This window comes from Carassius carassius, chromosome 3, assembly GCF_963082965.1.
Source record: "Carassius carassius chromosome 3, fCarCar2.1, whole genome shotgun sequence".
Classification (NCBI taxonomy): domain Eukaryota; kingdom Metazoa; phylum Chordata; class Actinopteri; order Cypriniformes; family Cyprinidae; genus Carassius; species Carassius carassius.
In genome coordinates this window covers 37,790,847-37,805,608 of record NC_081757.1, presented here as the reverse complement: position 1 = coordinate 37,805,608, position 14,762 = coordinate 37,790,847, and the positions used below count along the sequence as shown (strand labels likewise).

Here is a 14,762-nt window from a genome sequence, read left to right as displayed (position 1 = left end):
CAGCGACGGATCTGCTCTCACCTCTGCAGAGGATTTATTTCCAAAGTCACAGATGGTCCTTAGTCCTTGCCACATGCGTCGGGAGTCATTTAGCTGGAAATGTGACTCTATGCGTTCCCTGTATCTGTGTTTGGCGGCTCTTACTGCGCGCCGGAGAGCATAGCACGATGCTTTGTACTCGCTCATGTTTCCTGACAGAAGACCGGCGTTGTAAGCAGCAGTTCGTTTGTTTACTGCTGCACGGATTGATCTGTCCACCCACGGTTTCTGATTTGAGAATGACCTTGTAGTTATTGTATCCGTGGCTTGTTCGGCTAGCGTGTTTACAAAGCTTAACGTTACATCCGTGAACTCGCTGACGTCAGATGAACTTGCCGAAACATGTCCCAGTCTACGTCATCAAGAGCCGCCTGTAACGTTGCTTCTGATTGGGCGGACCATCGCGTCACCACCCTCTGCACCGGGGGATCTTGAACGAGCCGTTGTTTATATTCCGGTGTGAGGAAAATGGCGGCATAGTCCGATTTGCCGAAAGCCGGTAGTGAGCGAGCTTTGTAGGCATTCTTAAACTGAGTGTAGCAATGATCCAGTGTATTCGGTCCTCTGGTTGGACAGGATACATGTTGATAAAAATTAGGCATAACTTGCCTCAGTTTGGCTTTGTTAAAGTCCCCAGCGATGATAATAGCAGCCTCAGGATGTTTGTTGATGTAGCCGCTGAGCGCATCGTGAAGCTCAGACAAAGCCAAACCGGTGTCTGCTTGTGGTGGGATGTAAACGGCAGTTATGATGATCGATGAAAACTCCCGGGGCAGATAGAATGGGCGGCAAATAATGGTTAAATGTTCCAGATGAGGCGAGCAGGAGCGCGACAGTGAGGAGATATTCCTGGGATCACACCATTTCTTGTTAATCATGAAACACACTCCTCCGCCTTTGGATTTGCCGGCCTCGGCTGTCCAGTCCATCCGTAAAACAGAGAAGTTTTCAGACGGCGTTACAGCAGCGTCCGGGACCAAGGGCGTGAGCCACGTTTCAGACAAGCAAAGGATGTTACAGTCCCTAATGTCCCGTTGGAAACTTATCCTGGCTCTAAGATCGTCTATCTTATTCTCCAGAGACTGGACATTGGCGAGCAGAATGCTCGGTAAAGGAGGGCTGTGCGCTCTTTTCCTCAGTCTGTTGCGAATCCCAGCACGTTTCCCGCGGTGTTTCTTGATCTGTCGCCTCGGGTGGTTATTCAGGTGGCCATTGTTCATCTCGGCGTTCCGGAGAATCTCAGATGGCCACGATGGGTTGGAGGATAAAGTGTCCTGAAACAGGTCAGTTAAGCGGTGTCCAATGTCCAAAAGTGTTTCTATGTCGTATATGATCAGTGCAGAGGTAATGTGTGTAAAAAGAGAAAGCAAAAGTAGGTAAGAAAGTAAATAAAAACAATCTAAGCGGAGCGACCTGGACGGCGACCGGACTCGGCGGCGCCATCTTGAGAAAGGTGAAATGCGCATAGGCTAACATAAGGTTATGTTAGCCTATCCAGTTGAAGCCACTTAAAAAAAAATAAAAAATCAATGTGGAGAAGATCTTGTTTACATCAAAACTGAAACCAAGCCGTTCACACAGAACGCATATTTCGCGCATCTCATGTTTTTAAATGAAAAAATGTATCCTGTGTGACTGGTTTTCCGCCCTTTTTATTTATTTAACAATGCATGCATACATGATGCCGTTTTGTTTATAGTTCTTTAAGCAACTTAATAATAATTGGTTCATAAACATTATTTTAAATATTATGTTTTTTTCACAGTCATGTATTCTAATGCTTTGAATAAACATGCAGTAATATTTTGCTCGATGCGCTATCTTGAGCCTCAGAAGAGAAGCAAAAAGCTTTTCTTCACCCTAACTGAAATTATGCATTTAAAATTCGAATACAATTCGAATTTTGATCATATTTAAGTAAAAAATTCGAATTTAGTTTTTTCAGCTATTTTGACAGCCCTAGGCGATTCAAGCCCGAAACTGTATGAGACTGAATACCAGCTGAATTCACATATCTGTTGTAAAAAGAGAAACATTGTGCAGAAGTATTATTTGCTGTTATGCGTGTTTGTCCGAAGCTGCAGTTGCTGTGTGACACCTGTTCAAAAAAAAAAAAAAAAAATTATTACCTGGACGCGCTCCGAGAAAGGGTCGTTAAAATAATTTTCTTATTTTCGTTTTCGAAACTTGTGTTGGTTGATTCGTGCTTGATTCGTGCAATAGATTTTCGAACATAAAGTGACAGTCGACACGGTCACGGTTTTAGACTAGAGAGGAGAAGGTATGGGGAAAGATCTGGGCACAGTTTTTCCAGAACTTTGTGCCAAGTTAAAGCTGTGTCGAGCTGTTTTAATGAATTTTTTTAGATGTATTATGGTGCCAGAACCCGTATGACTTTGAACAGTGACCGCGAACATTTAGTTTACTGCAAATTTACGGCAAGTCGGTCGGACTAAAAGCAAAAAAAAATAAAAATTGAGTCGGTGCTAAATTGACAGGGTCAGTCGGGTTACGGCAAACAAGAATATTTTTAAGGATGGCCTAACCAAGTGTGAACACTGCATGGCTTTTCTGAGGTAAATGCAATGTTAAGTGATCCATAAGCATATTTGACACAATTTAAGTAAGTTGTACTGTTTTTTTAAAACATACCTTCTGATGTTTATGCATGTTTATTTCAAGCTATAACTTGCATTTAAGTGGAAGAGACTCGCGCTCTGCACTGCTGCTTGAAGGTGCTACAGTGATCAGTCATGCCATATTTAAGAATGTCAAAATGTCACTTGTTGTAATTCTGCAATAAAATGGACATTATTTAAGAGCTAAGACATTTTTTCTTATCAGAAGTAACACAGCTCTTTGTGATTATTTCAAGACAGTTTTTTAAATATGAAGAAATTCATACACACCTAGGATGACTTCAGGGGGAGTAATTTATGGCTCCATTTTTATTTTTGGGTGAACAAATTATTTACTGCATTATCTCTTTCCATCACAGCCGCATCACCACTACGGGCGTGCATTATTTGTAATAATTAAATGACATGTTGTCAATTACTCCTTACTTAAAGAGGCTATCTGTGACGTTCGGTGACCCAGTGAAACAGAACGATAGATCCAATAGCAGTATGTATTTATTAAGGGTAATCCAAATCGTAATCCAAACAAGCCAGGGTCAAAACCAGAAACAATCCAAACAAACAAAACAAAGGAGGAACAGGAAAGGGAACAGGAACGGGAACAGGAAGAGGAACTTGGAATACGAGGAACTCGGGAGACGAGAAGACTGGGTACGGCAGGAAACGGAAGGTAAAGACTCCATCAAGACAAACAGGAAAAGACGGGTAAATATAGTGAGGCTAATGACTAATAAGTGAAGACACCTGGTGCAATTAGCAGGAGTGCAATTACTGTGATGAAGGGACAAGGCTAGTGGGAATTGTAGTGCCTACGGTGAAGTGCCTAAAGGGAAGTGAGCCCACTAGTGGACACCCAGGGAAACAGAGACTAGACAGAGCGTTACATTAAGGGGAAGTCATGGCCTAATGGTTAGAGAGTCGGACTCGCAATCGAAGGGTTGTGAGTTCGAGTCTCGGGCCGGCAGGAATTGTAGGTGGGGGGAGTGCATGTACAGTGCTCTCTCCACCTTCAATACCACGACGTAGGTGCCCTTGAGCAAGGCGCCGAACCCCCAACTGCTCCCCGGGCACCACAGCATAAATGGCTGCCCACTGCTCCAGTTGTTGTTCACAGTGTGTGTGTGTGTTCACTGCTCTGTGTGTGTGCACTTCGGATGGGTTAAATGCAGAGCATGAATTCTGAGTATGGGTCACCATACTTGGCTGAATGTCACGTCACGTTTCACTTTTTCACTTTTCACTTTCATTACCCCCTCCTCCACGGAGCAGCTGCCAGATGCTCCACCCGAACCCAAGAAGAGACCAAGGACACAAAGAGACCAGGAGAGATGGTGGAGCGGCGGAGGACCAGGGGGAGGGACGGAGGGCCAGGTAAAATGGGGAAACAGAGACAAAAGAACCAGGTAAAATGGGGAAACAGAGACAAGAAGTGCAAACACAAAAACAAGGAGCCCAGGAGGGAGGTGGACCGGCGGAGGATCAGGGGGAGGGACGGAGGGCCAGGTCCTTAGAGGGAAACAGACAGAAGAGCAAAACAAAACAACCACAAAACACAAGTCCAGGAATGACGTGAAGCCCACCAGGGCGGAGGAGAAGATTACCACATCCGTGTGGTCGAGACAGAGGCCCACCAGGGCGGCGCAGAAGACCACCACATCCGTGTGGTCGAGACAGAAGCCCACCAGGGCGGCGCAGAAGACCACCACATCCGTGCGGTCGAGACCGAAGCCCCCCAGGGCGGAGCAGAAGACCACCACATCCGTGTGGTCGAGACAGAAGCCCACCAGGGCGGTGCAGACGACCACCACCTCCGTGTGGTCGAGACAGAAGCCCACCAGGGCGGTGCAGAAGACCACCACATCCGTGCGGTCGAGACAGAAGCCCCCCAGGGCGGAGCAGAAGACCACCACATCCGTGTGGTCGAGACAGAAGCCCACCAGGGTGGCGCAGACTACCACCACATCCGTGCGGTCGAGACAGAAGCCCCCCAGGGCGGAGCAGAAGACCACCTCATCCGTGTGGTCGAGACAGAAGCCCACCAGGGCAGAGCAGAAGACCACCACATCCGTGTGGTCGAGACAGAAGCCCACCAGGGCGCCGCAGACGACCACCACAGTGGGATTGAATTAACAGGAGAGCAAGTCTGGTTAGGCAAGTCTGAAACGGAGAACATGAACAAGTTAAGGGTAGCCTCCGTGGCCACGACAGGATCAGTCGAGCGCTCAGAGAGTTCGGCTGAGACGTGACGAGGCTCTGGCAGTTCCGCAGAGGCGAGGAGAGACTCTGGTAGTTCAGCCGAGATGAGGAAAGGCTCTAGTAGTTCAGCCGAGACGTGGAGAGGCTCTGGTAGTTCAGCAGAGACGTGGAGAGGCTCTGGTAGTTCAGCAGAGACATGGAGAGGCTCTGGTAGTTCAGCAGAGACGTGGGGAGGCTCTGGTAGTTCCACAAAGACGTGGAGAGACTCTGGTAATCCCATGGTGTTTAGACTGGATTCCAGAAGATCAATGCTGACTTGACTCTGCTCATGAAGATCATTGGTGGCCTGACACTGCTCATTAAGATCATTGGTGACTTGCATTTGTTCATGAAGATCATTGGTGACTTGCATTTGCTCATGAAGATCATTGGTGACTTGCATTTGTTCATGAAGATCATTGTTGACTTGGCTTGACTCCGGAGTGTCAACGGTGACTAGCCCTGACTCGACTCCGGAGTGTCAACGGTGACTAGCCCTGACTCGACTCTGGAGGGTCAACGGTGACTAGCCCTGACTCGACTCTGGAGGGTCAACGGTGACTAGCCCTGACTCGACTCTGGAGGGTCAACGGTGACTAGCCCTGACTCGACTCTGGAGGGTCAACGGTGACTAGCCCTGACTCGACTCTGGAGGGTCCACGGGGACTAGCCCTGACTCGACTCTGGAGGGTCCACGGGGACTAGCCCTGACTCGACTCTGGAGGGTCAACGGTGACACCAGGGCAGAGCAGAAGACCACCACATCCGTGTGGTCGAGACAGAAGCCCACCAGGGCGCCGCAGACGACCACCACAGTGGGATCGAAATACAAGGAGCTCTAGAAGATTTTATGAATTTGTGAAGCTCTTTTGCTTTAGACCAGCGGTTCTCAATTTTAGTCCTCGCACCCCTCTGCTCTGTTTGTTTTATTCGAACGTACTGTAAGTGCCCTGCGAAGTGGACGTCACAGAATATTTCGCCATGATTCCAGTTCAAAGCGAATGTATATGATCCATTCAAGTACACTGTGCGAGACGTGAATTTAAATTGTATTTGGATAGGTATATGATATCACACTTGTCTGTGTGTGAAGACATTGCACAGTACAAATTCATGAATGAATTTTCCAAAGTGAAGTAAACTTCAACAGGTTTCCCCTGCTCAGGGAGTAGGGAGCAATGAACACGGTGTAGGGATCATGTCAATGGAAACAGTTCATGCACGGAGCTCACTTCTAACGAGCTGATTATCTGAATTAGGTGTGTTAACAAAGAGAGACATGCAAAATATACAGAGATGAGGGGCGCGAGGACTAGAATTGAGAACCGCTGCTTTAGACCATTAGTTGATTTAATTTTTATAACTCATTTTTTATAACTCTCATTATAAAATAACTTAATTATTTCATTCTAAAAAGTAATTTGAAGTATTTTTGGTAAAAAAAAACTAACCAAAATGTTTTAATAATTTGTTTATAATTTCTACATAGGAGAGACTTGGTATTGTCTCCAAACAAAAGGAAATATATTGGTATCTGCATTGCCTATGGGCCAAAATGAGTTGAAAAATATCGGCATTTCGGATATTGGCAAAAATCCAATATCGTGCATCCCCAATCCTACTATGTGATACATACCCTGAATAATATTTCCTAAAAGCACATATGTAAATGTGGTGGCTTACTGGATCCAGTCAAAACGGTCACAATTTTTTTTTTGGTCCCCAGACATACTGAATCTCTCATTCAATGTTAATCTGTGGGATTTTTCACCTGTTTTAATGAACCATACCATTTAAGTTGACTTTCAGGTTCATTAATTGTGCTGAATGCAGTGTTATGCAGAAAAGTTTAATATTTAAAAGTTAGGGATTTTAACATTCTCCCGTACCCAAGTATGAGCAAAAGTAATAGTCATGCTTGCTTGCTGACCTTTGAAACACTGTACAGAACAACATGGTACAAATGTATTAACAGATTCCTGCTGTTGACAAAGAAACCTTGAGACCTAGGATACGAAACCAGCTTTTGGATTGTAAAAAGACAAAAACTTTGTGAAATTCAAAACCTGATTAAATTAACATTACCCATGACTAACAATGATAAAATCTACCTAGTGTTGTTCGGACTTACTTAATTTCTTTGTCCTAGAACACATCCAAATCCTTGAAAAGGCTTCAGTTTAAAATGTGCAATCCATTGCATTTCCACAATGATTTAAATTATTATAGTATAGAAAACTGTACCAGTCAGCCCAGATGAAAAATAGACAGCAGCAGATGGCCGATCATGCATGTTATTTGTAATCTACTGCTTAAACCGGGCAACCCCCTTCCCCAAGAGAAAACAGATGCGATGAACTCCCATTTGTATAAATGTCTTTCACAATTTGTTGCACAAGTTGCTCAGAGACTAACAGAGTGTCAGGGGCCCTGCTTTTGGTGAAGTTTACATTTCATAGGTCGTTTACTCTATTTAGAGGTTTTCGCCAAATCAGTGCTAAAGTCTCTCAAGTTAGATAACTACAAAACAGACCATTTCTTTAGTCAAACAACTAACAACCAAAATTTAATGGCAAAATTTAGGCATGAAGACAGGACTACAAGATGACTGAAATAATGCTGTTGGTTTAAGAAAAAATGGGGAGGTTAGTGAGTTTTTAAGTAAAAGTTAAAGTGAGTACCGTATTTTCCGGACTATAAGTCACACTTTTTTTTCATAGTTTGGCTGGTCCTGCGACTTATAGTCAGGTGCGACTTATTTATCAAAATTAATTTGACATGAACTTAGAGAAATGAACCAAGAGAAAACATTACCGTCTACAGCCGCGAGAGGGCGCTCTATGCTGCTCCAAAGTGCTCCTGTAGTCTACACTGAGCAGCATAGAGCGCCCTCTCACGGCTGTAGACGGTAATGTTTTCTCTTGGTTCTTGGTTCTAAATGAATGCGACTTATAGTCCAGTGTGACTTATATATGTTTTTTCCCTCATGACGTATTTTTGGACTGATGCGACTTATACTCAGGTGCGACTTATAGTCCGAAAAATACGGTAATTAAGACAATTATGAGAATTATGACAATTTCCATTTCAGGGTAGATTATCCCATTAAACCAATGTGTATTAAGCATTCTCATGCTTTTCCAAACCCATTTATGACATTTACTTTCATGGAACACAAAGAAATATAAAAATATTTTAACGAATGTTTGTGCTGCTTTTTTTTACATATAAAAAAAAAACATAAGTGACATAAAAGTTGTTAATAAGATGTGTACATTATTAAGTCTTCTGCAGCCTTACAATTAGGGGTGTGCGATATGAGCACATATTGAGCACAGGAACGTCCGCGCTCGCTTAACTTGCACCTGATAATAGAGTGAAGTGGAGCACGTGTCTGAAACGTTTCCTGTTCAGTCATTCTGCGACTGAATAAATTCACTTCTTGTCTTGATAAAACGTGACAGAAGCAGCAGTTGTGAGTGGGTGGCCATCCCCGCCCCTTTGTGAAATAATTTGAATACGTTAAACTGGAAAAAAAATTATCGCCTTCATTAACAAGCAAATTTTGACACTAATATATATATATAATAAAAAAAAATTCTTCAAATACCGCGCCACCGGCGGTTGTTGATCCATGACTACCACGGTGGTAAAAATCAGCCACCGTCACAGCCCTAGTAACAATAAAACAAATGGTGAAGAAAAAAATAAAACATTTCATAGGGCCCTAAACATGTAATATTTGGCATATTTGTTTTTACAGTAGTTTTTGGGGGGTTATTTTTCTGTAAAGATAGAGATATATATCGTTAATCGAGATATAGCAAAATATATCGAGATATATTTTTTGCTCCATATCGCCCAGCCCTAGTTAATTGTAAACCTAGTGTAATTTATGAGCAGTGTGAAATGCGAAGCAAGATAACCCAGGATTCTGTTTAACTAAGGTTCAAAATGACCATGGGTTAACCATTTAAAGTCATAATTTCTGTAGGTGACTGCACCAAAGCTCCAGGAGATATGAAATATTGCACAAAATACTTTTAGGCTGCTTTTTTTTTCTTTTTTGCTTGACAGTCTCCTTCCCCAATCACTTTTTGTGTGGAAAGAGAGCAACATAACCATTCTGCAAAACGTCTTCATTTTACGTGTTAAAAAAAAGACAAACAGATCTAAATCAAAACCAAGGCGAGTAAAAGTGTTCGCTTTGGGGTAAACTACACCTACAAGGGGACACTTACTCTAGTTGTTAGATGTGGTTTCTCTCTGACATGCACACCTTCGCAAACAGGGTAAATGCATGTCAGCCCCAGTGATACACAAGAAACCTTTGATTCGTGGGCCAAGTCAGCAAATAAATGACAAATACTGGATAACCTGTTACCACAGACCAATGAAAACAATGGCTTCCGTCTGAGCAGAATGAGGCCATAGGAAGGAGGAGTTGAATCTCCTATAAGCCTTGCTGGAAACTCGCAGTCATTAATCTGATTAATGTATACAAGTCTACAGAGCATCTACAATATTTCAACTCTAGAAATGCCCATTAATCCAATCATACTTTTTCCAACAAGGACATTCTTTCCAACAAGGTCTGATTTCTTTGCAACTGGCAAACAACATGGTTAGAGGAAACTAAATGCTAGAAAGACAGTACAAACAGCAATGCCAGATTACTTTCATGAGGGAAATCATGCAATCCAAATTATCTCAAATTGTGAATGGATTACTGACCTATATTTCAGCCACGCTGATTAATCACACAATATTTGGCCATTTTGAGATTAGCACGCTTCCCACTCTGGTCAATGAGGTGATATTTCACTATTGTGTAAATCTACCAACAGACGTGTCAATGTATACTTTTCTTAAAAAAATGTTGTTTAAAATAAGCTTTCATTTAAGCAAGCTTTTCCTTGTTTGGCATTGTATTATTCCGACATCTAGACATCAACATTAGAAAAACACATACTGGGTCGACCACTAAAAGAGATGCAGAATAATTCACAAATGGCAAAGATAGATACATGGAAATGCAGAATAACATTTGCAAAACCAGAGAGAAACAAGCTTAAAATGAGGAACTTACCACAAGCAAAGGAGAATGTTAGAAATTAGTGGTACTTTGCCCAAGAAAACGGCCTCTTCAGTGGCCCTGTAAGAAGAAGATGATGTTAGGCTTTTGTCTGGTTTTAGTAAACCAGGGAAGATGTGCTGTAAGCAGCAGAAAGAGTCTCCCTTTCCTCTTAAGATGGCAGAACAGTAGAGAAAGCAGCAGGTTAATATAAACCCAGGCACTCAAAGGTGGTACATTCTGTGATGGAGAGTGAAATGCCACACATGGAAGACCTGAAGAGGCAATCATGAGGACATTGGAAAACACCTTAGCTATGTGCTACTGGCCTCAAACCTGACCTAGCCATAAGTCTACACCTCACTCAAGGAATGTCCTGGGTTCAACAGAAGTTAAGCTCTATGGACAGCAGCTGTGGCACAATTACCATATAAAATATTACATCTTGTCCCTTAGAACTAAAAAAAAAAAAAAAAAAAAATTACCGTACTTACAATACATGAGTTATATAGAGAATTGATATTACAAAAAAAATAAATAAATAAATAAAACACTGTTTATACAGAAAAATCCATATACACAACCAGATGTTCATAAATCTAGAATAGTAATAACACCACTTCGGAGATCAAGTGTCATTTGAAAACATTGCAGTTGCGTTTTAAAATACAACAACGAGCACCACGAAACCATTTAAAGTGGCGCATTCAGCGGCCTCCTTGACGGGAAACAGTCAACAAAATAAAATGATCTCCAACGTATGGCGCGCTCTCTTCATTTTATCAAATGATCATAATCACATCTATTCATTTTACAGTCCTGCTACTAGCATTTTATTCAGACTAAACCCCCTTTAATTCGGGTGAGAAAGCTTTTTCCAAATTGCTTTTGCACATAATAATAATACCGCTGCAGACGCATTTTGCAGCATTAAGGTTATTAATTGATCGTTAATTTAAACGACATTCGATCATGGAAATTGTAGAATATTGCCATCCCTAAATACAAATGAGTTGGATGGAAAACTGGTTATTGTCTGCATCAAACCATGCTTCCGAACAAATGTCATTCACTATTCTGGGCAGCTCCAAGACAGCTGTCTCTCCGAGCACGCTGCTGTCTGTGAGCGGGTCAGAGTAACGTAGCCCTCAATAACGCTGCAGTGTTTGTAAGAGCTGCCAACTTCTCCACCCCATTTACAGAGTGAAATTCTCTGACTACCTTTATCTCCCAGGACTGTTGTTGAATCTTCCAAAAGTTTTAGCTTGGGGTGCTTCACATGCGGCAGCAGCACTTTCCACCGCACCAATAACACGGGGCTGCCCGCCGACGTGCCTGACTTTAAATCGGCGCTACTAAACACGGAAATCAGCCGATGCCGATATATTTAAAAATGACAAATATCGGCCCGATATATCGGCCGAGCGATATATCGGTCGACCTCTACTGTGAACATCTGTAGACTACACGTTCCCTTTCCAAAATGAAGCCCAGTATGGAATGTGACATCACCTATGACATATACGTAGCACATTCCTGCTGTCAGGTTCAGGCATGCTGCTCTAATTAGACCCTGAGCACACGACCGCCTCGCCTCACCTCATTAGGCCTTCCTCTAAACACTCCTACACAACTAAACAAGGCTCCACTCGCCCAGACATCTTGTTTAGTTCTAGCATATTCTCATTCTTCAGATTGTTTAGAGCCAAAATGTTGCATGAAATGATCAAACTATGAAATGGATTTGGAAGCACTTGCGTGAAACGTGAAAAGGTCCACCGTTACAGCTCATGGCACATATCCAGGGCATCAGGACTGAACTGACTGAAGCAGTGGATTATTTTACAGGGAACCATGGCCTAATTTCATAAATGGATGACTGACAATAGCAAGAAAATGTTGTGCCTTAAGCTCATTTCAGAAAGTCTGTGAGAAGACTTGCTGCTTATGAAAAAGATCAACAGATGTGAGGAAAATGACGGATATCATACTGATGACAAAATCTTAACAGCAGAAGAGTTAGCTGGCTATATAATGTTAATATACACAATATTTGGCACATTTCACATTATATTTATTTAAAAATCATTTAAAAGTTAACATTTATAATAAAACGTTTATTGGCCTATGCATTGGCGATAGTGTTGGGAAATACGACCTACCAAATTTTAACTACACCGAAAAAAAATATACTAAATTTAAGGTAAGTGGTTGCAAACTATTTATTTTAGCTACATTAAAAAAAAGTTGAAAGTTAGTCAACTAAATGTGTTTATTTAAATGTGGCTAAAATAAATGGATTGCAACCACTTGTAAATTGTAAATTCAATTAATCATTTGTTTTTTTTTTCAGTGTACCAAAAATGCCAACTATAATTACCAATATTTTAATATAGATTTTAAAAGTTAAACGTAGAGTTTTGCATCAATTATCAATTTATAAATTATATTACAGAGGAGTTGCACCAAATTACATTTTCCAATTCAAACTAACCTTTATCACAAAAAAGGACAAATTACTTTACTGACCTTGACAAACAAACATTAGGGGCCTCTCCATGTTAATATTTTAATATTCTTCTGCATGTTTCAACAGCCTATCAAATAAATTGTACTGAAATTGCATAACATTTCTTTAAAAGCATAACGCAAATTTCTGGAAAGCCTATTTAGACCAAAATGACATCACTAGTCTGAAAGATCTGATGCACATGACCATTCTTCACTTAAAACCCCACATTTAATTTCCTTCCCCACATCTTCCCAGGAACACTGATCTGTCAAAGAATCCTGAATTTGGAATCGGGACAGCTCAATATAGCCCTGCTCCCAATGGCTCGGTGAACTCTGGGTCCTTGTGTAGGCATGAAGAAAACAAAGGCAGTTTTGTTCTCCACCCAGCAGCCTCCAGCACCACGCACAACAACAGAGAAAGTTTCCTAGGTTTGCCCCAGTGAGTTTAGTCTAAGATCAGTGAGCATCCATGGAAGGTCTCCGCTATTAAACAAAGCAATAAATACAATACAAAAACTTCTAGGCATAAGACTTCATGGGAACACAATAAAGAAAGCTGAGTGGGTTCACCTGAGCTCTCACGAATCTGCAATTTAACTCTCTTCGCTTAAAAGTGTGGAACCCTAATTACTAAGAGCATGAAGCCCTTGGCACGCATTCGAAACAACCCAGAGTCTAATCTCTGACTTAACTTTTACTGCACTTTGACATTTTGGAGACATGTTTTATCCAAAGTGATTATTTTTCAGTGATTTTAGGGTTGTAAAATGACCGTGCTTCACTTAACCCAGAATATCTGCACTGGCAGTCTAAATCTACCACCCTTCGTCTGAGATACAATGACACCATCTTCTACAAAAGGAGATGTACGTGAAAGTTAAATTGCAGAAACACTGTATTTTATCCAAGTAGGAAATAAGGGTTACATATATTCTTATAGGCCATTCCCATTCATCCATAATCTGGAGTGAGAAGACAAAACAAATGATTTCTCCTGAACCTTGATCCTGTTTGCACAAACAGCGGTACACATTTTTATACAAATAAAAGGTTATATATTCATAATCTAATTTTTGTTTTTAATGCTTGAAGTCCTGTGGGTTGATTTTTGCTTAAAAAGATTTCAACTTTTTGATTTCAACCATTTTTATTATATGAAGGTCACATGGGAACCAATGAATCAACTGAATTTTTCACCAAAATAACATCATTTACAAAACAACCAACAATTTGGCCCAATAATGTATTTTTATTAGTGCAAATAATACTAATACTAAGTACTGGTACTAATAATGGTACTTTAGTAGCCTACTAATAGTGTAATTTTTACCAAGATACACTGACTGTGAGGAACATACTTTAGATGAACTGTGACATGTGATGTCTTATATATTATGTTAATATCAGCAGTCTGCAGACATTAGCCCCTTTCTTTAAAGAGCAAAGGGTGAAGCCTCCTCAAATTTCACTGAGTTTTTGTATGACCGTGGTGTCAAAGGAAACTGTGTGACACACAACATATTCCGCTAAATAAATACGTTACAGAAGTTGTAGCAGACTTGTTTAATTCACTTGTTGTGTTTTGGCTTTATATTCTACGATGCCCTTGACAAATAAACCCTTCACATAGACATAACTTACTTGAGGTAAAATGTGCTCAGTTAAGCGCCACAGAGACACACAACCGTAACCGATTCTAACGCTGAAATCTACTTACTCGTTGTTTTGCTCTTATTCAGGCGAAAGCAGTTAAGGTTAGACACTCGATGTCCCACGTCGTCGTCAAACTCTCCCTGAGTCCCTCAGTGCGATATGAAGCGGTTTATCTCCAATACATTTACAGGCAGACCGCGTTCAGAGAGAGAAAAGCGCCATGTGAAGAAAAGTTGACACCGCTCAGACACCTTTCCTTTCTGTCATAGCAACCGAACGGCGAAATAATATCTCCTATAAACATTCACCAGGAGGCAGGGGCATGGAGACACACTTTCGACAGGTTGTTTTTAGAAAACAGGCCTATCGTCAACAGTATCTCATAGCGTTTATTCCAGCAACGAGAGGAGTCTTCTCGGATGAAATTAGATGCATGGGGCTCCGCATTATGCCTATTGATCCAATTACACGAGTTAACCCTTTCAGGTTCGAACAGCTAACGGCGGAGTCTTTTAGCACTTGTAACGTTACTTGTAACGTTTTTTTAACGTCACTTGCATTTTCTGAATTACGCCATTGTCTCGTTACGATTTGAAAAATGAAAGAAC

At 41.5% G+C, this 14,762-nt stretch overlaps 1 protein-coding gene across 6 annotated transcripts in view; it reads right to left on the bottom strand.

Annotated features, from left to right (window-relative positions):
* The window catches only part of pacsin3 (protein kinase C and casein kinase substrate in neurons 3), a 53,002-nt gene extending 42,928 nt beyond the window's left edge, over positions 1-10,074 (bottom strand). For 4 of the 6 annotated variants that reach the window (XM_059537395.1, XM_059537443.1, XM_059537451.1 and 1 more), the window contains exon 1: positions 10,003-10,074. The gene's annotated coding sequence lies outside the window, so the exon portion shown is untranslated. Of the gene's footprint in view, positions 1-7,044; positions 7,183-10,002 lie in introns of those variants that run through there. The other 2 variants (XM_059537414.1, XM_059537434.1) reach the window with 2 other exon arrangements.
* Between the last annotated feature and the right edge of the window lie 4,688 nt (positions 10,075-14,762).